A 25,697-nucleotide genomic window follows, 5' to 3' on the forward strand; every position below is an offset into this window, starting at 1 on the left:
TTAGGTATATATAGTGATACATAGGTCTATAAAATTCAACTAATATTCAGACATATATTTTTAGCAACCAAATGCTTATATCAATTCAAATATTACACCTTCCTTAGAAGAATAGAGATACAGCCTAAATATTTCAAAATCTAATTCAATCAGAGCTGACTTGTACATTAAGCGTAGTAGACACAGTGCCTAGGGCCCACAATAATTTTAGGTCCTTTGAAAATATTTTGATTTCTTTTAAAATCAAAAAAGAAACAAAGATTTAGAGTCAAAAAAAGTGTTATTTTTTTCTCACAACAGAAAAAGGTGAAATGTTTTGGACCCACAAAAATCTACTAAATTTTCCCTGAAGCAGAAAAAAAGGTGAAGTATTTAAAGTTATGTCAAAAGCAACTTTTAATATTATGATGGGAGAACCCCACAAAGGTAAAATTGTCTAGGGTCCATGGAAGTCATGGACTGTCAACGCTGTCAACGTTAAATGAATTTTGTTTGTTTGTTTGAATAAAAATAAATGTTTGTTCTTAAAGCAATTGTGATCAGATTTAAAGCCCCTTGCTTTCTGAGGATCATAGTTATACAAAAGAAAGCTCTAGTGATCAGAAGAATGTGCCTACCTTCACACGGTGCTACAGAAAGCATGGAACTGCCAAGAAAGCAATAGAGCTATGGTCAGCTTGGAAGTCATGTTTACCCTGGATCCATTCTTTCCAGTGTCCCGCAGCCCCAGACACTGGTGTGCTTGGCTGTCTCTGAGGAATTGTGTTGGCTGGAGTGCTCCTGAGATTTTTTATATTATTGCAACACTAAAGGTGTGTGGGACCTCATCTTTGCACTATGTCACTGGAAATCACACAAAATCCGGTATGTCCCCCTGCACTTTGAAACTAACCCAAACAAACACTCCTAGGTCTCAAAAAATTTTCAGCATGCTTAAAGTTTAACTGATTTGGTATAAAACTATTTTGTTTAATGTACATGTCTTAATCTGTTAGGGCTGCTGTAACAAAAATACCATAGGCTGGGTGGCTTAAACAAGAAACATTTATTTCTCAGAGCTCTGGAGGCTGGGAAGTCTGAGACCAAGGTGCCAGCAGATTGGGTGTCTGGTGAGAACCCACTTCCTGGTTATAGGCAGCCTTCTTCTCACTGTGTCCTCATATGGCAGAATGGGTGAGAGAGGTCTCTAGGGTCTCTTTTATAAGGGCTCTACAGGCATACCTTATTTTATTGTGTTTTGCTTTATTGCGTTTTGCAGACATTGCGTTTTTTTTACAAATCAAAGGTCTGGGGCGACCCTGTATCAAGCAAGTCTTCTGACGCCATTTTTCCAACAGCATTTGCTCACTTTGTGTCTCTGTACCATATTTTTGTAATTCTGGTAATATTTCCAACTTTTTCATTATTATTCGATTTGTTATGGTGATCTGTGATCAGTGATCTTTGATGTAATTACTGTAGCTGTTTTGGGGCACCACAAACCATGTACATATAAAATGGTGAGCTTAATCAATAAATGTGTGTGTTCTGACTGCTCCACCCACCAGCTATTCCCCCATCTCCCTCCCTCTCCTGGGCCTCCCTATTCCCTGAGACACAACAACTTTGAAATTAGGTCAGTTAATAATCCTGCAGTGACCTCTAAGCCGTCAAGTGAAGAGTCTCACATCTCTTACTTTAAATCACAAACTAGGCATGATTAAGCTTAGTGAAGAGGGCATGTTGAAAGCCCAGGTAGCTTGAAAGCTGGGCCTCTTGTGCCAAACACTTAGCCCAATTGTGAACATAAAGAAAAAGTTCTTGAAGGAAATGAAAAGTGCTCCTGCAGTGAACGCACAAATGATAAGAAAGCGAAACAGCTTTATTGCTGATATGGAGAAAGTTGTAGTGGTCTGGATAGATGATCAAACCAGCTACAACATTCCCTTAAGCCAAAGCTTATACAGAGCAAGGCTCTAACTCTCCTCACTTCTGTGAAAGCTGAGAGAGGTGAAGAAGCTACAGAGGAAAGGTCTGAAGCTAGCAGAGGTTTGTTCATGAAGTTTAACGAAAGAAGCCATCTCCATAGGATAAAATTGCAAAGTAAAGCAGCAAGTGCTGCTGTAGAAGCTGCAGCAACTTATCCAGAAGATCCATCTAAGATAATTAATGAAGGTGGTTACACTAAACAACAGACTTTTCAAAGAAGATGAGACAGCTTTCTATTGGAAGAAGATGCCATCTAAGACCTTTACAGCTAAAGAGAAGTCAATGCCTGGCTTCAAAGTTTCAAAGGACAGGCTGACTCTTTTGACTCTCAGGGCTAATCAGCTGGTGACTCTAAGTTGAAGCCAATGCTCTTGTACCATTCTGAAAATCCTAGGGCCCTTAAGAATTATGCTAAATCTACTCTGCCTATGCTCTATAAATGGAACAAGAAAGCCTGGATCACAACACATCCATTTACCAACATGGTTTACTGAATATTTTAAGCCCACTGTTGAGACCCACTGCTCAGGAAAAAAGATTCTTTTCAAAATATTAATGCTCATCGACAATGTACCCAGTCACCTGAGAGCTCTGATGGACATGTATGATTATGATTAATGCTGTTTTTCATGCCTGCTAACACAATATACATTCTGCAGCCCATGGATCAAGGAGTTATTTCAACTTTCAAGTCTTAGTCTATAAGAAATATATTTCATAAGGCTATAGCTGTCATAGACAGTGATTCCTCTGGTGGATTTGGGCAAAGTCATTTGAAAACCTTCCGGAAAAAATTCACCATTCTAGATGCCATTAAGAATTTTCACGATTCATGGGAAGAGATCAAACTATCAACATTAACAGAAGTTTAGAAGTTGATTCCAACCCTCATGGATGACTTCGAGGAGCTCAAGACTTCAGTGGAGGTGTGGTGGAACTAGCAAGAGAACTAGAATAAGAAGCAAAGCCTGAAGACGTGACTAAATCGCTGCAATTGCATGATAATTTTAATGAATGAGGAGTTGCTTCTTATGAATGAACAAAGAAAATGGCTTCTTGAGATGGAATCTACTCCTGCTGAAGATGCACTGAAAATTGTTGAAATGACAACTAAGCATTTAGAATATTATGTAAACTCAGTTGATAAAGCAGCTACGGGGTTTGAAAAGGCTGACTTCTATTTTGAAAAGAAGTTCTACTGTGGGTAAAATGCTGTCAACTAGCATTGTATGCTACAGAGAAATTGTTTCTTAAAGGAAGAGTCAATTCATGATGCAGACTTCATTGTTATTTTATGAAGCTGTCATGGCCACCCCAAGCTTCAGCAGCCACCACCCTCATCATTGAGCAGCCATCAGCATCGAGGCAAGACCCTCCACCAGCAAAAAGATTAGGACTCATTGAAGGCTCAGATTAGCATTTTTAGCAATAAAGTGTTTTTAATATAAGGTATGTACATTGTTTTTTTAGACATAATGCTGTTGCACACTTAATAGACTACAGTACAGTGTGAACATACTTTTTATATGTACTAGGAAACCAAAAATAGTGTGTGACTTGCTTTGTTGAGATACTCACTTTATTGGGGGTTTCTTGAACAGAACTCACATATCTCCAAGGTATGCCTGTAATCCCATTCATGAAGGCTCCACCCTCATGACCTAATCACCTCTCAAAGGCCCCACCTCCAAATACCATTACATTGGGGATTAGGTTTCAGCATATGAATTTTGGAGGGAGAACACAAACATTCAGTCCATCACAGTACGTATCTCTCAATCTGATTATTTGTATTTATAACCCTAATTTTTATAATATTTTTATTTTGAAATAACTTTTTTTAATGGAACAGAGTATGAAAAATTTATTTATATGGTTTATTTAGGCACAAATTTTAAGAAACTACCACTTGTTTTGTTGTTTTTTAAATTTCTTTCTCCATTCTTGAAAACTTTTTCACAGTCTTGAAAATTTCATTCAAGTTTCTTTTTAGAAATATGTTCATACATTAATCAAACGCTGCAGCTCGTGGAACCCACGCAGGATTTTATTTTTAATTAATTCATTTATTTTTTAATTGAAGTATAGTTGCTTTACAATGTTGTGTTACTTTCAGGTGTACAGCAAAGTGATTCGGTTTTACATATATATATGAGTGTGTGTGTGTGTGTGTGTGTGTATTCTTTTTCAGATTATTTTCCCATATAGGTTATTACAAAATACTGAATATAGTTCCCTGTGCTACACAGTAGGTCCTTATTGGTTATCTATTTTATATATGAAATAACTTTAAACTTACAGAAAAGTTGTAAGAAGAGTATAAAGAATTCTAGAAAACACTTCACTCAGATTTCCCAGTATTTCCTAAGAACAAGAAAATTCTCCTCTAATGCGTTACAATGATCAAAACTAGGAAATTAAGAGTGATACAATTTCATCTGCAAACTTTATCCAGTTTATGACAATTGTTCCAATGATATTCTTTACGTAGATGAATAGTTGGGTAGATAGATGGATACATGGATGGATACATAGATGAATGATAAATGGATTGGTGGACAGAGACAGAGAAAGATACAACTATTCTAGCATCCAAATCTAGGATTACATATTGCATTTAGTTGTCATATGTCTTTAGTTTTCTTTATTCCGAAACAAAATTTCCTCAACTTGGTTTTCGCTCATATTTCTTCATGATTAGATTCATTTGGGGCAGCGATATCCAAGGTGATGTTTTGTACTTCTTGCTGCCTCATATAAGAATATATATCCCCATTTCCATATGCACAAATAATAGCTAAAATAATTTTGCACCCCCTCAAAATAGACATTAAAGCATCAGTTGGTGCCCTAGAGAAAAGACTTGCTTAGTGAAACTCCCTTGCTCTGTTCCCACTGTTCTTCCTCTCCTTTTGTAAGAATAGTTTCAGTTTCTGGCTATAATAAGCACTGTCCAAGAGTCTTGCAGTAGTTACAACTAGTAAATAATTTGATCTAGCACCTTTCCTCTTTTCAGGAGCTTAAAGCAACGGTAAGGCATATGTGTGTGTCTTGGGGGAGGGAGGGGTGAAATCTACATTAAAGTGCTGGCTAGTGAATGGGAGCAAATGTTAGAAGTATTTGTGTCTTCTTGTTTTTAACTTTTGTATTTTTTCTGAACTTAATCCTTTGTTTATTAATTTAACAATGTCACTTAACAAAATCTGTTATTAATTATTTAGCAAAACCTCTTCAGCATGTTATGTGCCAGGCTTTGTGGTGGGTGCTGTGGGTACAACAGTGAATAAGGTATAATTTCTTTATAGATGTTAAAATCTAGTGAGAGTACAGATAGGTAAGTAAAATGCAATGGGTGGGGCTTCCGTGGTGGCGCAGTGGTTGAGAGTCGGCCTGCCGGTGCAGGGAGCACAGGCTCGTGCCCCGGTCCGGGAAGATCCCACATGCCGTGGAGCGGCTGGGCCCGTGAGCCATGGCCGCTGAGCCTGCGTGTCCAGAGTGCCATAATGTAGATAAGTGCAGAAGCCATGGGAGCACATGGATAGGACCTTTTAGTCATATTGGGGGAATGTATTTATGAACTGAACTCTGCGTTTGAGCATAGAGTTCTTAAGGCCAAGGTGGTACGCAGAGAGAGAAGTGGCAATCCTAGGAAGAAAGGAGCACCTACATGGTCTCTCCTTGAGCGACACTGAGCTTGCTCATAGAGACAGCTCTAATAAGGGAAGATATTGTGCAGAATTTCAGGCCACTTGATGACTCTTGGAAAAAAAATGACTCCCCCCAAATTTGAACCTTTGAACACTCAGTGAAGCTGCTGTTATTATTCCTAAGTCTTTGGCAAATATATTGTATTGTATTGTCCCTATTTTTTAGTCATCGTCGTGACTATTGTTATTAATATAGTTATGAGTATTATGGTTCATTTTCCAAGGGCTCAGAAAAGAAAAAGCAGCTGCCAGGGCAGGTAACGACTGGGTACTTACCACAATATTCTGCTCCAACACATTCAAATTCTCAATATATACAAACAACCAAGGTAGCGAATGCTCTGAGTCAGGAAAGTAGAACCTAGGGCTGGACAGGGACGGGGCAGAGTTGCGTAGCCAGTCAGGGATCCGACTTCAGCCGGGCAGCCTCCAAGAAACCAGAATCAAAGTCTGCTGCTTTCCTACAAAACACATTACACATTCCCCTCCAGGTACCTCAGCAGCCATAGCTAAACTAATGGACAGTCAGAAGAACACAACTGAAGTACTTTCCCACCCTGCCTCCAATCTCATGTTTACTCCCCAACCTAGTATATATCCAACCTGGGTCCTATAGCCTATAACGCTTGCTTTGTAGAAACTTCTAGAATAGGTTAAGTTAAAGAGGCCTCTGTAGGAATCATAAGTCTCTCTCTCTTTATGAAACCATTTCCACTTCCCATACACCACTGAGTGTATCTCCTTAACATCTCTGAAATGTCTCCTTTTGGCCTTCCTCCTTTTTTTCACTTCCTTTCATCCTTCTTTTCTCCTTAACTTATGTCATAGTTCTGCATTACAAATATGATTCATTCTGACTATACAAAAATATAAAAAAGAAAATAAAAGTTATCTGTCATCTCACTATCCAGAGATTATGGCTATTAAGGCTTTGATATATTTCCTTTCAATCTTGTGTGTTGTGTGTATACCACAACTTTAGGTCTTGGTTATTTCACCTGCTATTGTGTTGTTAGCATTTCTTAATATCAATCAGTACTTCTATTTCACAATTGTCTGGCCAGTATTTCTACTTCTACTTGCATCTGTGAAGTATTCCAACATGTAATACTACCTAGTCTTTGAAAATTTTTAAATAATTTCTTAGTGAATTTCTTCTCCCTTCCTAGCTCCACTACACTGGACTGAGCTCCCCTTTCTCTCCCCCAGACCACCACAGAATATCTCCTAAATGGTCTAACCCCAAGTTTTCGCCCTCCACTGTTCACTCACTTCTGCCAAGTGAACTCTCTAAAATAGGAATCTGGCCATGTCTCTTCCCAGGCTTAATTATCAGTGTCTACCCCCTTGCCATGGTCTTCAGGATAGTTTACATTCTTGCCCTGATAAAAGTTTTTCTCTGCTTGGCCCCTTCTGTTCTCTCTAACCTCCTCTCTAGATGTCTCTCTCCTCCCACCCTCAGTTTTAGTCTTTTACATTCTTGCACCTCTGAATTTTTGCTCATAGTATTTTCTCTGTCTGGAGTATCTTTCCCCTTTTCTACATGACAAAACCAATGCAACTTTTAAAATTCAACCCAGGTCACAACACGGTGTGGGCACTTCCTTAAAGTTCATTCTTTCAGCCTCCACCCCACCATAAGAGTGAGGATCTCAAGGTTTGCCCTCTCCTGTCTGTGAGCCTTCCTATAGCCCACTGTACCCTTTCCTAAGTGACTTCTTGGTTTCTTTTCCCTTAACAACAGGAGTTGAATTTGAGTCCCTAGCACATCACACAGAGCAAACATTCAAGAAAAATCTGTGAAAAAGAAGACATCTTTCAAAGTTATTCTGGCTCAGCAGCTGTGAGTCCCTGTGTCTGAGGTCAGCTTCCTTCTGTTGACTCTATTCCAACATCAGCATGCCTGATGCATGAATCATGGATCCTGGATGAAGTCATTTGTTGACATGGCTATGAAGAACAGTTGTGGAATCTCCCAACGATTTCAGAATCTCCCTCTAAAGTCCCTTTCCCCAAACATTTCTATCATAGGTGCCTCCAGAGAGAAAGAGTAACAGGGCATTGTTAACCTGAGGATAAATCAACCACTGAAAAAATCTCCCACACTAACTTTGCTTTTAGGAGTTACAAAAGAGGAAACCATGTGAGAGTTAGTTTATAAATTTGATGAATTAAAATTTAACGTGCAAATTTTTTTTTCTTTCTTTTTTTTTTTTTTTTGCGGTACGCGGGCCTCTCACTGCTGTGGCCTCTCCCTTTGCGGAGCACAGGCTCCGGATGCGCAGGCTCAGCGGCCATGGCTCACAGGCCCAGCCGCTCCGAGGCATGTGGGATCTTCCCAGACCAGGGCACGAACCCGTGTCCCCTGCATCGGCAGGCGGACTCTCAACCACTGAGCCACCAGGGAAGCCCTAACATGCAAACTTTAATATAGCAGATGTGAGAGTGGTTTGGGTGGACATCAGAAAGGCAGAAAGAAATCTTTGTGGCTAGTTCAAAATACTAAACCAAGGAAAGAAAAATCTCTTTGAACCTACCCTAATGTAAGTTTTTCATAAAAATATTTCAGTGACTTAGATCTGATTCACCGTTTTGACCATACAACAGGATCCTCTTATATTTGTCACTGTTACCAGTTACTAGGGTCATATTTACTAACCTAAACATAAGGATGAACATTTTTACATGTTTTAAGCAATGATGCCTCTCAGATAGATGAGAACTTCATCGCAGCCATAGGTGGATATATCACGAAGCTAATTAGTTTAAGCTCCAAGACCCTCACTAGTTTACTAACAAGAGTCATATATTTTTATAAAATTTGCTGAAGTCACATATTTTAACCAAATTTGTTATGACTGCTTATTTTTCTCACTCTCACTTTCCTTCCTTACACTTCTGCTTATACTGGATGATGTCGATCTAGCTGTGCTTTGGAGAGCTGGTTGAGGAGAAGTTGAGTTGAAGATGTTTAAATGTAGATTTAATGATATATATTTTACTGGTTCACAGTCATGTTATGAATGGTTCTGTTTTTACTAGCCATCCTGGTGTGAGACTAGTTGCTAGGAATATCCATCTACTTACTGTGCCTACTCACCCACCTTCCTGATACGAGGATTAGAATGGGTCTTAAGGTGGACAACAATAAAATGAGGTAGGTATGGGAGAAACAAGATTGAAATACACAGAGCCAGAAGCTAGTCTGGGGAAAACTCTTTCAGTTATCAAAATGTAAAGTCAAGAGCAGAGGATTCAGTTCACATCAACCCCCAACAAAACAAACCTTCTCATTTCAGGAATATGGTTAATAATTCAGGGACTACAACTACAACTGTTTCATACTTTTTTTCCTATTTGACTGGAATCCTATGTTTGTGGAGCATGCACCTGCAACAGCACAACAAATAAGTACATCTGTATATGAAATTTTATGCTTTATGCATCCAGCTATCTACAATAAAAACAAATTTTGATCAACCGTCCTAACAGAAAGAATAAACTATCTTTCTATGCATAGAAGATCATCTTAAAAAATCATTGTTATGTGAAGAGATCAACAGTATGTAACCAAAACCAAAGAGTAAGAGTATTTTAGAGATATTGCAAGCAGTTATTTAATAAGCACATACTATTTTTTTTCTGTTTATGGTGTTTTTCAGCTTTATGAATTTGTAATTTGCTATAAATTTTTTCTTATTTAAAATTAATGTTCATTTTTTCACTGTAAGTTGTATTCTTTCGTTTAGAGCGGCCCCATAATTGTATGACCCTACAAAGTCAGGATATGCATAACTTAAGATATTTTTAAAGTTTCATGTGTATACTGCTCTGTTGGTGTCTTCAGCAGAGGGGCCTTTGTCCCCTCACTTGAATTCACATGGCATTCAAGAGCAGTATCTGTAAAAGGCGGTCCACCCTGGGTTTGAATCCACCACTACAATTTACTTACTCTCTGTGTGACTTTGCTGCTCTTTCTCTCGGTCTCCATTTCCTTACCTCTAATACAAGGGTGATCCAAGGAACTCAGAAGGGGGTGAGGGCCAATTAAGGTACATTTTTGTCAACCAGTGTCTAACACAGAATATATACTCAATAAGTGATAGGTATCATTATCAAGGTGTCACAGAAATTCAATTCTATTTCTTACATGAGTTCTTTATTATATTTGAAAGACTTAGATCTATTTAAAGTAATACTCTAAACTCAATCTCAAATCCATTAATGAAATTGCTACTGTAGTCTCTCTTAATGTTAGAAAATAATTCAACTAACTGAACCAGATAAATATCAGACATTTCATACCAGATACATATTTAAAGAAAAAAATGGTCCAGAGAATCTAATGTATAACGTGGTGACTGTAGTTGATAATACTGTTTTGTGTAACTGAAATTTGCTAGGAGAGTAGAACTTAAATGTTCTCACACACAAAAAAAGGGAAAAGTGTGTAAAGTTATGGATGTGTTAATTAACTAGATGGGAGGAATCCTTTCACAATGCATACATATATCAAATCATCACCATGTATACTTTAAATATCTTACAATTTTCTATGTCAATTATACCTCAATAAAGCTGAAAAACAAGCAAAAAAGTCATTATACTCATAATTCAATAATTGCTTTAAAATTTTTTTAAAGAAAATAAATGGGGGCTTCCCTGGTGGCGCAGTGGTTGAGAGTCCGCCTGCTGATGCAGGGGACACGGGTTCATGCCCCGGTCCAGGAAGATCCCACATGCCACGGAGCAGCTGGGGCTGTGAGCCATGGCCGCTGAGCCTGCCTGTCCGGAGCCTGTGCTCCGCAACGGGAGAGGCCACAACAGTGAGAGGCCCCTGTACAGCAAAAAAAAAAAAAGAAAATAAATGGTCCTCATATATTTAAATATGCTCAAAATGTCTTCCCTGGCCAAAAAAAATTTTTAAGCCATTATTTCTTTGTTTCAGGGAAACGGTATTTTAATCAAACACTGTGATAGTACCACTTACTGGGAAAAGGCAGCTGCCTGGTCCAGTCATATTGCTCTAACCTAGAATCCCAGCTCTCCCACTTGCTGCCTGTGTGACTAAGGACAACCTCTCTGAGTTCCAGTCAACTCGTGGGTGAAGGGCTGATAATCCTTTCTGGTGAGGCTAATGCCAAGCAGGAGGGGCTCCTGGGCACAAAAACCTTTCTGTGCCCCCCATTTCTTGATTACAGGAAATAGGCTTCATTCTGCCCCCAGGACCTTCCTTGAGTTCTGAGGGAAGGGATCAAACAGTTGCTAATCAGGGAAGGGAGGGGACGCTGAGACAAGGGAGGAACAGTCAAGAGAAACAACAGTGCAGCCTTGGGGCACGGTCCTGGTTCCCCCTCAAGGCATATACAGGACAATGTCTTTGAGCTGTTTTGCAGATGCTGAAACCCCCAGCAGGTGGGAGAAGTTAACAGTATGCTACCCACAAACACACAGACCCCAGACCTGCTGGAATCAGAAGGTTGAGGATGCTGGCTCCCACTTACCTCTCCACCAACCAATTGAAGAAGTTTCACGAGCTGATCACATCCTCTTTGAACCATTATTATAAAACTCCTCACTACCCACTCAGTAGGGTCACACCGACTTGAGGGCGTTATCCTGCTGGGGCCCCCTTTGCCTGGCAAAGCAATAAAGCTATTCTTTTCTACTTCACCCAAAACTCTGTCTCCAAGATTTAATTCGGTGTTGGGGTAGAGAGGCCGATTCAGCTTCAAGGCTGGTGTGAGAATCAAACGAATCCAACGAATAAACCAGCATCCTGGGGCACACTGTATTGAGCAGATACTTAACATATTTTAACCCTCGATCTCTTGGCAGCGTTGCCCAGCTGTTGTTCTTTATTGTGACCTCTACGATAGCCTCAAGCCCCATAAACCTAGACTTTGACATGTCTACTAATGAGCTCATGCATTTGTGAAACACTTTGGAGTTTTTGGAATGATCTGCCATGGGTAACAGAAATAATAACCCACTTCCTGTGGTTACACAGCTAGTTAGTTACAGAGCGGAGACTGTGGAACAAGTTTTCCAGACTCCAGGTCCAGCAGAGCCCTTCATTCTCCGCTCTCCCCACAGAGGGTCTTACACAGCTTTCAGGCTGGTATGTCCAATAGGCAGGACTTTATAGAAAGGGAAAGTGTGCTGGGTCCATGAATTATTACTTTGGACTGGAAATTTTCAAGGACATGCTTAAGGCAAGGTTTAAAATTACATGAGGAAGTCATTTCTGCTTCCTTGTTCTGTTCCTTACTTTCTCAGAATGGGTTCTGGTGAATCATCTTGTTAACTTCAACCATCCTGCTTATCTTGAGTGCTGCAAAGCATCATGGGACATGGTCATGCATGGTAAAACAAACCCAGTACAGAAGCAGATAAACCAAGCTCCTACCAGAATGAAAGCTCCATGAGGCAGGGATTTTTGTCCATTTTATTCACTCATGGGTCCAAACTTCCTATAATACTACCCGGAACATAGTAGGTGCTCAATATATTTGTTGAATGAGTGAATTCTACTCAACAAGAATGAGATTCTGACTTCTGACCTCACAAGGGAACTTTGGGCAGCTGTAAGGTGGCCCTTAGTCTGAATTCTTAAAGCACTTAGGGCAGTTTACCTGGAACTGCTGTCAGGTGTCAGGTGAGGTGTCAGGTGCTCTCCCACCTACACTGTAAACTCTTCTGGAAGAAAAGCTGGACCTTGTGTCTGAGGACAAGAGTACATAGCACAGTGATAAATCTCAGCAGATGCATAATAAATAAATAAGCAAACAAATAAATAATTCCTCTTTGAGAAATTGATATTTCTACAAATCGTAATCCTAGTCTTAACCTAACCTGTATGTTGCTATCCTCTAACCAGAAGATTCTTTCTGGTAAATGCCTGAATAATCAAAGACTGGATGGGATTAAAGGCAAAGGAGGTAGCTTTGAGGCCTGTGCCGTCCAGGCCATGATGAGGCCTCCCAGAGATCACCTCCTTGTGACCAGTTTAGGGTCCCCCCAGTCCCGCCCTTGTCATTTAGGTGCTTGTGGTTACTGTATTTCATGCTGTATAGTATTTCCAATGGGGGAGGGGGTGGAGAATTTTACACAAAAGGCTAGTTAGAGAAAACAGTGACTTAAACCCTAACGAAAATAAATAAAAACAATGTTTAAAATTACATTAAATCAAGAACTTTCCCATCTAGTTTGGGATAATGTTCTGTGGCTTCCTGGAGTTGCTCCTCCCGTGATGCCTTTCTTTTACGTGTATTCAGTCACCCACTCCTGCATTCTCCTATGAATTTTGGCACCAAACTTCCAGAATCAGAGAGCAGAATTTCCAATCCTAAGTGAGCACTGAAGAGTAGAACTTTTAAAATTGGAATTTCACAGAAAACCTCTGTGTGCTTACCAAGTTTGTAAAGCAACAATGCAGCCAAACATTTCCAGGGCGAATTACCTCACTACAGAATGTGGCAAGTGAAGGTCCTACTACACCCAGACAGGTCATGATAAATATATATTCCTCATTCTTACATCCAGTTCTCCTGCAGAATGTATCCACTGTTACCTCTTCAGAAATACCAACACCAAAAATCTTTTGATCGGGAGAAGGTAGGTGTTAGATTTATTTAACATGGCGAAGAGTATTTTTGACAGAATCATAGTTTCTCAGAAGAGAGGATATTAGGGGGACTTGGATCAAAAATTTAAAACAGGACATTCAGGGCAGGATATTGCCTGGAATTGGACAAAGTTAGCTGAGACGATAATTTCGGATTGGTCGACAAGTGAGGTGAGGAATGACGAGTGTCTGAATAGGAATCTCGATAAGCAGCCTATTGTCTAATACAAGGGCTGTTAGCCAAGATGATCAGATTGCTGATTCAGATAAACTGACTTATAAACATTTCCTGAAGCAAACAATAACGTTCTCAGTTGGATGGCAGTTTTATTTTCCAGGTAAGAATTTCCTGGAACACAGAGTTATTAAGTCATGCTAACACAAATAATCTTTGTTCTCAAAAGAAAGCTCTAGGAAAGTGGGGAACTTGTCTATAGCCTCAACTCCTAGTACAGTGCCTAGGATAGGTCAGTGCACATAGATATAAATCTGATAGTCAACAAAAGTATTTGTTGATTTGAATGAACATTATCTTGGCCCCAGTTATAACATTACAAAAAAAAAATAGACATGGTTGCAAATTTGAAAGTTCCCAGAAGTAGGAGTCAGGGTTCTGAATCCCAGTCTTGGTTCTACCACTACCTCTCTGTGCCTCTGTTTACTCACCATATTAAAAAGCAAGTTGGACAAGATTATTTCTAAGGTTCCTTCAATTCTAAAACACTATCTCTTTCCACATTCATTTTGGAATATTTAAACCACCCACAAATACACACTTTATTCCTAGGGCATACAGACTTCAGTTGTTGCTTAGAATAAAACAGTATGTTCTGGGATCGAGGCTGATTAGGGGAGCTAGTCATTGAGAATTGCCACTTGGTGTCTATTAACAGTAATTTGGGGATAACAGAATGCCTCACCAGCCCCAGGACATGCAGGCAGGGGTGCTCGGGTTAATGATCTCAGTGGAATAAATCCTTCATCTTCTAGAATTTCATTTCTAGAGTTTTGCTTGTGCCCACCAACCCACCCCCCCCCAGACAAAGTTGTTTTCTCTGATCAGTCCAAGGAGAACAAACTCCCAAGCATCTTCCATGCATGAAAGCTGCCTGAATGATAAACCCCAGGAAAAAAATTAAAAATGAAAGAGAAAAGGACAGCTAAGGGAAATAAAAAATGTCCAAAGGATTGGAGCAGAGGACAGTGGGGCAGATGACAGAGGCTATAGAAGGGAGAGGGAATAGGAGATCATGTTCATGCAGATCTGAGAGGGATTATATGTATTAGTAGCACGTTGGTAACGCAACTCTCAAGAAAAAAAAAAGGAAAAGCCCAGATTTATAGCATTTGCTGATTTCCATGGTATAAGCATTCTCATCATGGCCAAATTTATGCTGCCGAGAATTATTAACTGGCTAACAGAATTATTAACCTAACACTCAGCTCTTGCAGTGAGATGAGCTGGTTTGAGCTCAGCAATGGCTGTAAGCAATGCCAGGAAACACTCACTGACTGAAGGATAAGCTCCTACAGTCTCCTTGGGATGATAACTTTCCAGTTACAAAAAGTTACTTCTTCTGAGTTTTTCTTTTAATGAAACTATGACCATATTTTACTCTGGGTGTCAGTGTGCATGTCCTGTTCTTCAAGAGGAGATTTTTGAGCAGGGGCTTGTATAAAGTAAAGTGGTTTTACAAATGACAGGCATCTCTGCTCCCCAGTTTAGATGACAATCACTATTCCTTGAGTGAACTCTAGCCACTCTGAGATGCTAGGAGGAGTGGGAGAAAGGAATGGAGTATTAGGGACACGTCTCTGTGTTCTCACCCTGCCCTCTGGCCTCTCTCACTCCTAGCCCTTCATGTAAGGCCTTGATCTTTCCGTGAGATAAACACCCTTGGCCCTAGCTTGGAGGAAAACTGGAAGGGCTAAACTCTAAAATAAGTTAATTATCATCCATAGTCTAGGCCAAAGAAAACCAGGGAAACATTTGGCACAAAGAAGTCATCTTCGAGAAATTATCTTCCATTTGCATACATTTGTCATGGGCCTGCTATTGATGCCGAAACTCAGCCTCTGTGCACCACAGCCAAATTGAATCTTGGAGACAGGGTAGAAAAAATAGCTTTATAGCTTTGCCAGGCAAAGAGGGACACAGTGGGCTAATGCCCTCAAAACTGTGTGTCCAACCCAGGGGGGGATTTGGTGAGGAGTTTCATAGCAATGGTTCAAGGGCGGGGCTTCTGATAAGATCAGGGTGTATGCAGGGCCTGCATTCCTATAATCTGGCCTCAAGTGGTCTCCTGATGAGCTTCTGTGGTTCTTGAGGTTGTCAAATTGTGACCTTCTCTCTGGAATGAAGAATGCTTCATCAAGTAGTTAAGTAGTTGTTGGGGGTTTTAGTTTTGCAGAAGAGCTCAGAGATATTCTTATGTGTATCTCTTGAGGCAGAACCAGGATCCTGTCTCAAGGCTGCACTAATGTTTTGTTTGTTTGTTTTTTCTGGCCACACCTCACAGCTTGTGGGATCTTAGTTCCCTGACCAGGGATTGAACCTATGCCCTCCGGTAGTGAAAGCACAGAGTTCTAATTGCTGGACCTCTAGGGAATTCTGCACTATTGTTTCCTGCCTGCTTCTCCCTTATCTCTGCATCTCCTGCCTTCCCTGATTAGCAACTGTTTGAACCTGCCCTTTGGAATTCAGGGAAGGTCCTGGAGGCTGAAGTCTATTTCAGCCTCCAGGGGGACACGGAAAGGCTTCCAGGCCCAGGGGCCCCACAGGGTCATGCTTGGTTTCACCATTACAATAGAAGAGGGAAAACAGCAAGACCTTGAGTCTGCTGGCATCATGCACGTTGCCTTTCCCACCAAGATCAGACTGTTCCTCCTCTTGTTTCATTTCTGCTTCTTTTAGTGGACTCAAGTTTGGCAGGTCTGAGGCTGCAGGCTGAGTCCTGCTGACTTTCTTCCCCCAATATTGTGTGCTCTAAGTAATGCATATTGCACAATACTATTTCCTTCTGCTGATATGTTAGCTTGTTGAGCCATGAGTCCGACAAGTTCTTTGAACCACAAAGCAGCATTTCCTGTGGCAATGCCAGTACGTGAGAAGCGGTAGTCAAAAGTTAAGCTCCAAAGATGAACTTGGCAAGGCCGTCTGACTTTACCATTCTTGCTCTAAGATCTGGATTCCTCTCTACTTAATAGTCACATTGTTTGTATAAACTGAACATGAGGCTTAGCCTTCTGAGAACACAGGGTCAGACTTCTGCCTTAACTGTGATAGTCTCACACCAGGAAATGACAGTTGCTGTCCTGCTGTTAATTCATGAGCAATTTGATGCCTCTTGTGTAATAAGTGCAAGTTGAGAAATAAACTTCCTTCCTGCGGTTGAAATTTCTACATCTTGGAGTACTTCAATAAATGGAACAAATTAGCATGTTAGATTTAATTATGAAAGAGATTTGCTTAAAACCAGACCAAATTAACTTAGAATAAGTGTGTAGAGTAGGTTATATTCTAAACCACTAAAAAATAGGCCTGTCTCCCGTTGCACAAGTTTTCAAGGATACTTTGAGGAATCATTGAAAGTAAGACAATAATTCTGTTTTTCCTAATAATGCCTTATTGCATTATGTTATCAAGAATTGATTATAGTTAAAATAGCATTTGTTAATTAGCCAAGAAACTATACTTGAAAGAAAAACACTTATTATATCCCTTAGTATAGCTTTCCCATTTGAGGTCTTAACCATTAAAACTTATTACCTACTCTCCATTCCTCTTCCTTCCCAAGAATGTCATATTTCAAGTCATTAAGCACTGTTGCATTCCAAGCACTGTAAAATGAACCCTGTGTGTAGATAAAAACATAAGTAGAAAATAAATAATTATTGTTTCCAAAAAGCAATATGTTCTCTGAGGGGGTATCAAAATGAGCAGAAATTTAAATACGTTATTATATTACTCAACTTTTTCCAAAATTCATCTCCTCAGTCATCTGTCCTAGGATGCTTTCCAGAAATCCTTCCTCAAATACACTTCTCCAATATCTATGCCCTCAGGCCCATCTCTAATAATAGTGGGGTCTTGGGGGAAGGTTCAAAGAGAGGCCCATATTCCCCTGCCTAAATATTTGAAACTTTCTAAACAAGCTAACAGAATGCTAAGTGAAATAGTTCTATCCTCCTACCTTGACAAATATACTTTGACAAATATATATCAAAAACATTTTAAAAATAAATGAAGCTTATGGATTTTACATGATGAGAGTCAGTAAAATAGCAAAGATAACAGATTTAATTATTTCACAAATCTGGGTGTTCTGTTGTGCGGCCATGTTTGGATGCATGCAAAGTAAAGAGATACATAATTTATGAGCTATGCTATATTAATGGTTTAAAATTTATTTTTCTTGGCTACATTTCAGCAAAATTAATTCTTAACTTTTTATAATTGAAATTTTCACATAGTTTGTGTTCCCAGTCATGCCAAATTAGATGTTACTTGAATTAATAATCTTTAGATAGCTTTGTTATTAATTTTAATTAGAGGTTTCACTCTGCTAATGCAGTGACTTGAATGGTTAATTAGATTTCTAAAGTATTACTTGGATTCAAAAATGAACCATGATTTTTTTTTTTTTTTTTTTTGTGGTATGCGGGCCTCTCACTGATGTGGCCTCTCCCATTGCGGAGCATAGCCTCCGGATGCACAGACTCAGCGGCCATGGCTCACGGGCCCAGCCGCCCCGCGGCATGTGGGATCTTCCTGGACTGGGGCATGAACCCGTGTCCCCCGCATCGGCAGGCGGACCCCCAACCACTGTGCCACCAGGGAAGCCCTGAACTGTGAATTTTATATCATGTTCACACATTGTAATGGGCTGCTTACAATAAATTACCTAGACACTGAGCTTCCAGAATAAATGAGAAAACACACAATGAACAGATTCCTTCAGGTTGTGTTTATTGAGAGTATGGGGAAATTGTTGGTCATAAGGGTACGTGGCCCTTTTGAGTTCCCGCAAGATTTTTAGGTCAAGTCCTCTGTGAAAATTCTGTCTTTTCAAACGTACCTCCAGCTCTTCATGGGCATTCCAGGGCAGAAGAAAATGGAAGGGAGTCCGACCCTCACCTTTATTATTCATTAGCTTCCCCACTGTGCTATCCTGGGACAACACATCTTTGGGACTAAAGTCTGTTAGTCAAAAGAGTGGACATTTAAGGTTAAGGATTTTTAGGATGTTAGAGGTGATTCAAAGCCCATACTGGGCTCTGGTTCCTTATGTGGCAGAGTTGCCAGTGTGTTCTCTGGTACGTTGCTTTTTCCTGTTTCTGAGAGGAAGGCCTTCTGAGCCTTTGGTTAAGAACAGGGGGCCATTATTTTCTGAGACTAAGGTCAGTACTGGACCCCATGTGAAATTGGCCATAACACGATACACTTTTTTCACCCCTTTATTCGTCTATTCTATCTTTTAGAATTTAAGCCCTGCAAGAACAGGCACACTCTTGTGTTACTTTTATTCCCAGTTCCTTATGTAGGTAAAGTCTGGCATAAATACTGTGTTAGGATTAGCTGTTGACAACCCTGTCTGCTCAACCAAATTGTGACTCTTGTGGAGGAAGGAATAGATATTTTGGTTTGTGGATCTCAGTGCCTCGCCCAATCTTGGAAGCATGGTCACTGTTTAATCAATGAGTTCATTGGTCAATGTATGTGTAGCCTTAGAACTCTACTCCTACCGTGGAAAAGAAGAAAGGGTGTAATCCATGTCCCACACGGTCCTAATGTTAGTTTGGTAAACATCCAAAAGAAGCAAGAAGAAAATAATAGAACAAGAATGGCATTAGAACACAGAAGTGGCTCCTGTCTCCATTGTGTCCTTTTGGCTACCTTTAATTTTACTTTCTGTTTCAAAGATTCCTGAATCTTGGACCACCATTTGGCCAAAGCCTCAAGGTTGACTAAAGAATTTCATATCCCTTGGACTTACTTCTCTTTTCCCTCTCTCAAGGATCTTTCATTCTTTCATTCCCTTTTTCACACGGCTCTCTTGGTCTCCCCTTTTTTTTGAACTCATGATCAACCCTTTATCTTCACCTAGTTCCCTGCTGGATACCACAGAGATGGAAAAGTAGGAAGGGAAAGGGGGCTGTCACAGAGTTATACATACTGCCAAGATTAACAATTTTGGTTTTTTCCTCAGCTCTCTCCTTCCAGGGAAGTAACATGACTATGAAAGAAAGCCTGCATTCTGTACTTAGAAGACTCGTAAGCACTGGTATTACCAACAATAGAAATGATTCCTGTGCTACAGAATGGGAAAATCTGCACAGTGCTGCATTTCAAATGACCATGCCAATGTTTATCCTTTTAAGGAAAACAAGCTTAAGCCAAAGTCCAGAGGGACATTCCTGAATGTTTCACTCTGCATAAATCGCTTGGGACCTTTACAGTACCAAGGGGTGTGATCAGGGAACCACAATAATGACTGAGATTGAATAATTTTCTTTTTGGTGAAATAGGAGCAAACTTTAATCTGTTTTAAAGAAAACAGAGAAATTTAAAATTTCCTGCACACTCAAGTTTATGGAGCAAATTCAGACTCACCACCCAGTGTTGGAAGACTCAAAAAAGCGATTTGGAGGACAGTAGAGATTGAACTTTTATAAGGGCAGGTTGAAAGCTCAGAATTTAAAATATAGCCACTGACTTTGCTTTTGTTTTAACTGTAACTATTAGAAGGCATACAACAGAGCTGACTGCCTCTTTCCTAAGGCTCTGCCTATTTTTATCGATTTTTATAATGGATATTTATGCAAGATAGAGAAAAAAAGACTATGACAAAAAGATTATACCCTAGATAAACATATTACTATATGTTTATAAATTTAAATTTCTTTGCAATTTAAGAAATATAAATTTCTTTGCAATTTAAAGATTTTTCAATTTGTTTAATGACCAGCTAATGTATAATTATATTGGATTTAACCAAATTCTATTACAAAAATAAAGAGTATCATCAATCTGTTATAGGATTGAAAATTGTCCTGATTCAAAGCACACTTCAAGCTAAAAGGTAGAATTCTCTGGAGGGTATTGCATCAGTAGTGGGGTCAAATTAATCCTTGCCCAAAGGGAATTTTGTTTTTGTTTGTTTGTTTTTGGCTGAACCGCATGGCTTGCCGGGTCTTAGTTCCCCTACCAGGGATTGAACCCAGGCCCACTGCAGTGAAAGCACAGTCCTAACCACTGGACCGCCAGAGAATTCCCCTAAAGGGTATTTTGAACACACACTAAGAAATTTTAAAATCAAGCCTCGAAAGTCAAATTGATTCCAAATAACCTAACTGCATTCCAGAACAAAATGAAAAAATATTTAAAGTGATATAAAATATATAATTACATCTATAACCAACATGAAATTCATAATATTTGACATCCAATCAACAATTACTAAATATAGGCACTCCACCTCAGTACTGTGTCTCATCAGTTTGATTTTCATTCTGAGCATCAGACCACTTACTGCTAATTAGATAATGAGTGTTGCAACCATCAACTCCCATAGTTCTCCCTGTATAACTTTCAGATATATATTCTCTCTATCATTACCCCCAGGATAGCCCCACATCATTCATGTCAACAAATATTCTATGAAGGGCATCTTGCTTTGGGCCAGAAATTGTGTCATTTATTGGGATTCAAAAACGAGTCTCTGCCCTTGCTCACAAACTAAGATAATTCCAATCTAATGCAGCAAATGTTTATACAGATTAAATGAAGTGCCATAAGAAGATGTAGAAAAGAATGTCTGGGGGACTGTGGAAAAAACATAATTATAAATGGTACCATCTCATAGGTCCCTACTAAATGTCAAGGATCATTTCTAACCCTCCCAGTAACTCTTCAAGGCAGGTAATATTCCCATTTTACAACTGAAACAATCTCAGAAACCTTAAGGAACTTGCTCAAGGTTAAGAGGCAGAGAAAACCTGGCTGATTCCCAGCCCCTTGATTTTTCTACCATATCATGTTATTTTCAAAGGGAAATAACATGCAAGTAATTGCTTTCTGGAGGTACCAATAGATGAGCTTGATCTTGAAAAATAAAAAAGAGTTAGAATTTACTAATGGTCAAGGGAAGAACTAAACTGAAAAAAGAAGGAAAAATGGGTACAAAAACATTAAAACCAGAATGATCATTGCACATTTAGAGAAGAGTTTATTGTTCTAAACAAGTAGAATACAGAAGGGTGGGGCAGAGATACATTGGACAGAGAGTAGATAGTCATTTCTCAAAGAGTTTTGTTCCCTTTTTGAATTTCGCCCTCATATTTCACCTTCAATGCCAGAAGAATTATCCTGCTAAAATAGAATGATGTCAGTCACCTATGTATAAGCATTTAAGGTTTCTCTTTTTTTCTCCAGCTTAAGGTCCATATTTCTTAGCACTGATGGCACATGCGCCTTGTTTTTCTAATCTTTGAAATGGGTATATTTTGAATATCTATTTCCTCAGTTACTATAAGGAGATTTTATACACACACACATACAGTCTCAGCCTTGTTTTTTATAACATATAAAATGGTATGTTTTTACTAAATGTTAGTGATTATTAATAATAATAATTATTATTATTGCTATTCTTTGTGCTATCATAGTATAGTGAGTCAAATCAGACATTTAGCAGAGATGTTTTGGTGAAAATAAAGAATGTTGAAACTGAAATACAAGTACTTCAATTGACTTTTTGAAAAATTAACACATTAGGAAGTGGAGTGCAGGTGGTAAGATCTTATGGTTTTACTTTTTTCTTTATTTCCCTTTTTATGCCAGCCACAAACAATTTCCTTAGTTGGATAAAATAATTAGCAAATATGACCCAACAGGCCAAAGAACCAAAACAAATCTTGCTCCATGTTAACCTTTTAGATTAACTTTGCTGAGAACATTGTGAAGCTGTCACCCTTATCTGCAAGAACATTAGAAGCAGGCATTCCTGTCAGGAAAAGCACAGGTTGTACGGTAATTCACTGTGGTTACCTGTTGTGCAAAGTTTCAGGGAGTGATGAAATTGAAATGGCATTACTTCAAGGTTTTTTTCTGACTGGAAATTCTCAGCAGGTAATGTCTACAAACCAGGAACTCATAGTCACAACTTTGATCAATGAAACAAAATCACTGAAAGAATATTTTGGCCCATGGAAATTCGTTTTCTACATTTTGTGCACCCAGGGCTTCATTTCACACAGTTACTCATGTATATAAGAAAATTTCTTTCACAAGATAACTAATTATATGTGATGTATTATAGTATTTTGCTTTTTTTATTCTATCCTATTGTATTCGATTCTGTTATATAATAAAATAATAGCTATAACCCACAAAATTGATTTTATGATCTACTAATGCATCACAACTTGTAGTCTAAAAGCATTGCTCTAGTGTCTCATGACAGAGCCAAGCTCTGACAGTCCATGATAGAGTCTATGTCCTTATTAGTGCCTTTCAAGGTACTTGGAGAGTTGATAGAGGTAGAATGCTTAGACCAGCTAGGCCCTTCACACACCCTGCCTATCATCCACCTTCAATCTGATTATCAGATCCTGACCTGTTGTTGGAAGTCTCTGAGAATTCCATGGGATGAAGTGTTTGGAGCTGAGCTGGCACAAGTAGGAGGATCTCTGGGCTCTTGATACTCTGGGGCTACTACCTGTCATCATTTCTCATATATTTTCATTTGATTCCTAGGAAAAACTAGATTGAAGATTTTAAATAATGCATTGTTTCCTAGGAGGGCTTAAAAAAATGAAATGCTCTCATTAGGCTTAAGATATACATGGTGTCTTTCTTCCCCATCTTCCTTGTCCAGAGAAAGACTGGCTTTGAGGCAATGGGCTTCTGAATTAGACATTCTTGGGTTTGAATTTTAACTCTACCTTTAGGATTCTCTACCCCACTTTTCTCATCCATAAAATGAGAATAATGATATCAACTTCATAGTATTCTTGAAATTATTAACATGATCATTATGAAAAACTCAGGCACTGCATCTGACCTAGAGTTGGGACCTAAAAAATATTACTCTCCTCCCCTTCCCTTGATTCTTTACCCCCAGAACACATATTATTTTCAAACAGCAGTGGGTACAATCCCTGAGCTAACAAGCAACCCACTAAGGACACCACAGATAATCAAGATTTTTTCTTTGGCAGAACCAGAACCCAAAGCTGGGGTGTTACAGTCAATTAAGAAACATTTAACACAATGAATATAAACTACATTCCCCCCAAAATCAAATTAAAAAGCCTGTAAAGTCAGTCAACCACCATGTTTATAAGACTATGGTAATTGAGAGGCTATCTTAACTTTCTCTTTAGTGAAAAAAATAAGAAGAAATAAGCATACTATGTAACCATGTCAATTATTTCTTCTCTGAGTCAGACACAACAAAGAGACTGTACCAGTGTCCAGTTTTGTATGGGGGACAGCGAAGTTTGAAAACAAAGGGGTCACCAAGCATAAACAGAGTAAGGACTCTCAAGTCTTAATTACCAACAGTACCAGCTACTCTATCTACTCCCTTGTAATTTTAAAGCACAGTATCCCAACCTCCATCAGATGTCAATCTAAAACCTATTGTCATTATTTCTTTGTCCTTCTGATCTCTTCCTCTAGAGGAGCAAACTTCATCCTTCCTAGTATATCTACATTCTAAGGAAATGCCAACCACAGTAGATACTTAAAAATGTGGTTAATGTTTTTGGAAAGTTTTTAGGATAAGTAACTCAACTAAGCAAGAACTAATTAAGAAGAGTAATGCCAATAATTACCTAATCTGGTTTTCAACTGTCATAAAATACTTTACAGATATGACAATCCCTCACCAAGTCATTACCATCAGCAGTGTTTCTAGTCTTTTTTCAGTACGAAGTACATCTGACAACTTTCAGCGTCATGCCAAAGTTTCCCCTCATCTGTCCATCCACACCCTCCAACCACAATCACACAATAACACAAAATGTTCTCAGTAAATAATATTTAATTGTATATATATATATGTATATACATAAGGTAGACTGTATCATATGTGACACATAACCAAGTCATCCTCCCTCCCTTTTCCTCCATATTTCCCACCCACCTATCCTAACTGGATCTCATGGTTCTTTAACCTCCTCTACTTCAGAACCTTCAAATGACACACTGGCTCAGTCACCCACAAGCAGAACCTCACCTTTGACATCACTATCTTCAGAATGGTGCTCAAGAGTAAAGACTCTGAAAGGCCTTACCAAGACTACACCTTTTTGTCCTAACTCTTCCACTCTCAAACTTACACTGAACATACCCAACATCCTATAGGACCTGAAAGTCCCTCAAAGATACCCCCCACCACCATTTTTTCAGTTTATCATACCTTATCCTGCTTCCAGCTCAGCCTGGACTCTGTGGTTAGTCATTTCTGCAAATGAGGGTCTTTATGATTTACACCAGGCTACTCCCATGGTCTTGCTCACCCTCACTGCCTTTCTCTGTTTTTGCCCTTGAGCTACAAAACATTGCTTAAGAAATGAAATCATGTGAATTGGTATCAGTGTACTTTAATGCTTTCTAGTCCTAGGTGACCATTTCCTGATATTTTACCATCCTTTTGTTCATTAAGATCAACTACCTTAGAGACCTTCAAGATGGCGGAGGAGTAAGACGTGGAGATCACCTTCCTCCCCACAAATACATCAGAAATACATCTACACGAGGAAGAGCTCCTACTGAACGCTGGCAGAAGATCTCAGACCTCCCCAAAGGCAAGAGACTCCCCACGTACCTGGGTAGGGCAAAAGAAAAAAAAGAATAAACAGAGACAAAAGAATAGGGACAGGACCTGCACTAGTGGGAGGGAGCTGTGAAGCAGGAAAGGTTTCCACACACTAGGAAGGCCCTTCCCGGGCGGAGACTGCAGGTGGCGGAGGGGGGAAGCTTCGGAGCCGCGGAAGAGAGCACAGCAACACGGGTGCGGAGGGCAAAGCGAAGAGATTCCCGCACAGAGGATCGGTGCTGGCCTGAACTCATCAGCCCGAGAGGCTTGTCTGCTCACCCTCCAGGGCGGGAGGCGGGGCTGGGAGCTGAGGCTCGGGCTTCGGAGGTCGGATCCCAGGGAAAGGACTGGGGTTGGCGGCGTGAACACAGCCTGCAGGGGGCCAGTGCGCCACAGCTAGCCGGGAGGGAGTCTGGGAAAAAGTCTGGAACTGCCTAAGACGCAAGAGACCACTGCTTCTGGGGGCACGAGGAGAGGGGATGAAGAGCACCGCCTAAATGAGCTCCAGAGACGGGGGTGAGCCAAGGCTACCAGCGTGGACCCTAAAGACGGGCATGAGATGCTAAGGTT

The 25,697-nt window shown here is 39.7% G+C and overlaps 1 long non-coding RNA gene across 19 annotated transcripts in view; it reads right to left on the bottom strand.

Annotated features, from left to right (window-relative positions):
- Positions 1 to 25,697, bottom strand: part of LOC112405604 (uncharacterized) — a 52,923-nt gene that overhangs the window by 14,668 nt on the left and 12,558 nt on the right. For 14 of the 19 annotated variants that reach the window (XR_003004378.1, XR_003004389.1, XR_003004386.1 and 11 more), the window contains exons 2-3: positions 12,311 to 12,399; positions 5,952 to 6,136 (exon numbers count right to left, since the gene is read on the bottom strand). The exons of 1 other annotated variant lie outside the window; for it this stretch is intronic. This is a non-coding gene — a long non-coding RNA (uncharacterized LOC112405604). Of the gene's footprint in view, positions 1 to 5,951; positions 6,137 to 12,310; positions 12,400 to 17,071; positions 17,157 to 25,697 lie in introns of those variants that run through there. 4 more of the 19 variants (XR_003004374.1, XR_003004379.1, XR_003004376.1 and 1 more) reach the window with 4 other exon arrangements.

Source organism: Neophocaena asiaeorientalis, unplaced genomic scaffold (genome assembly GCF_003031525.2).
Source record: "Neophocaena asiaeorientalis asiaeorientalis breed wild unplaced genomic scaffold, Neophocaena_asiaeorientalis_V1.1 scaffold148, whole genome shotgun sequence".
In the NCBI taxonomy this organism is placed as follows: Eukaryota; Metazoa; Chordata; class Mammalia; order Artiodactyla; family Phocoenidae; genus Neophocaena; species Neophocaena asiaeorientalis.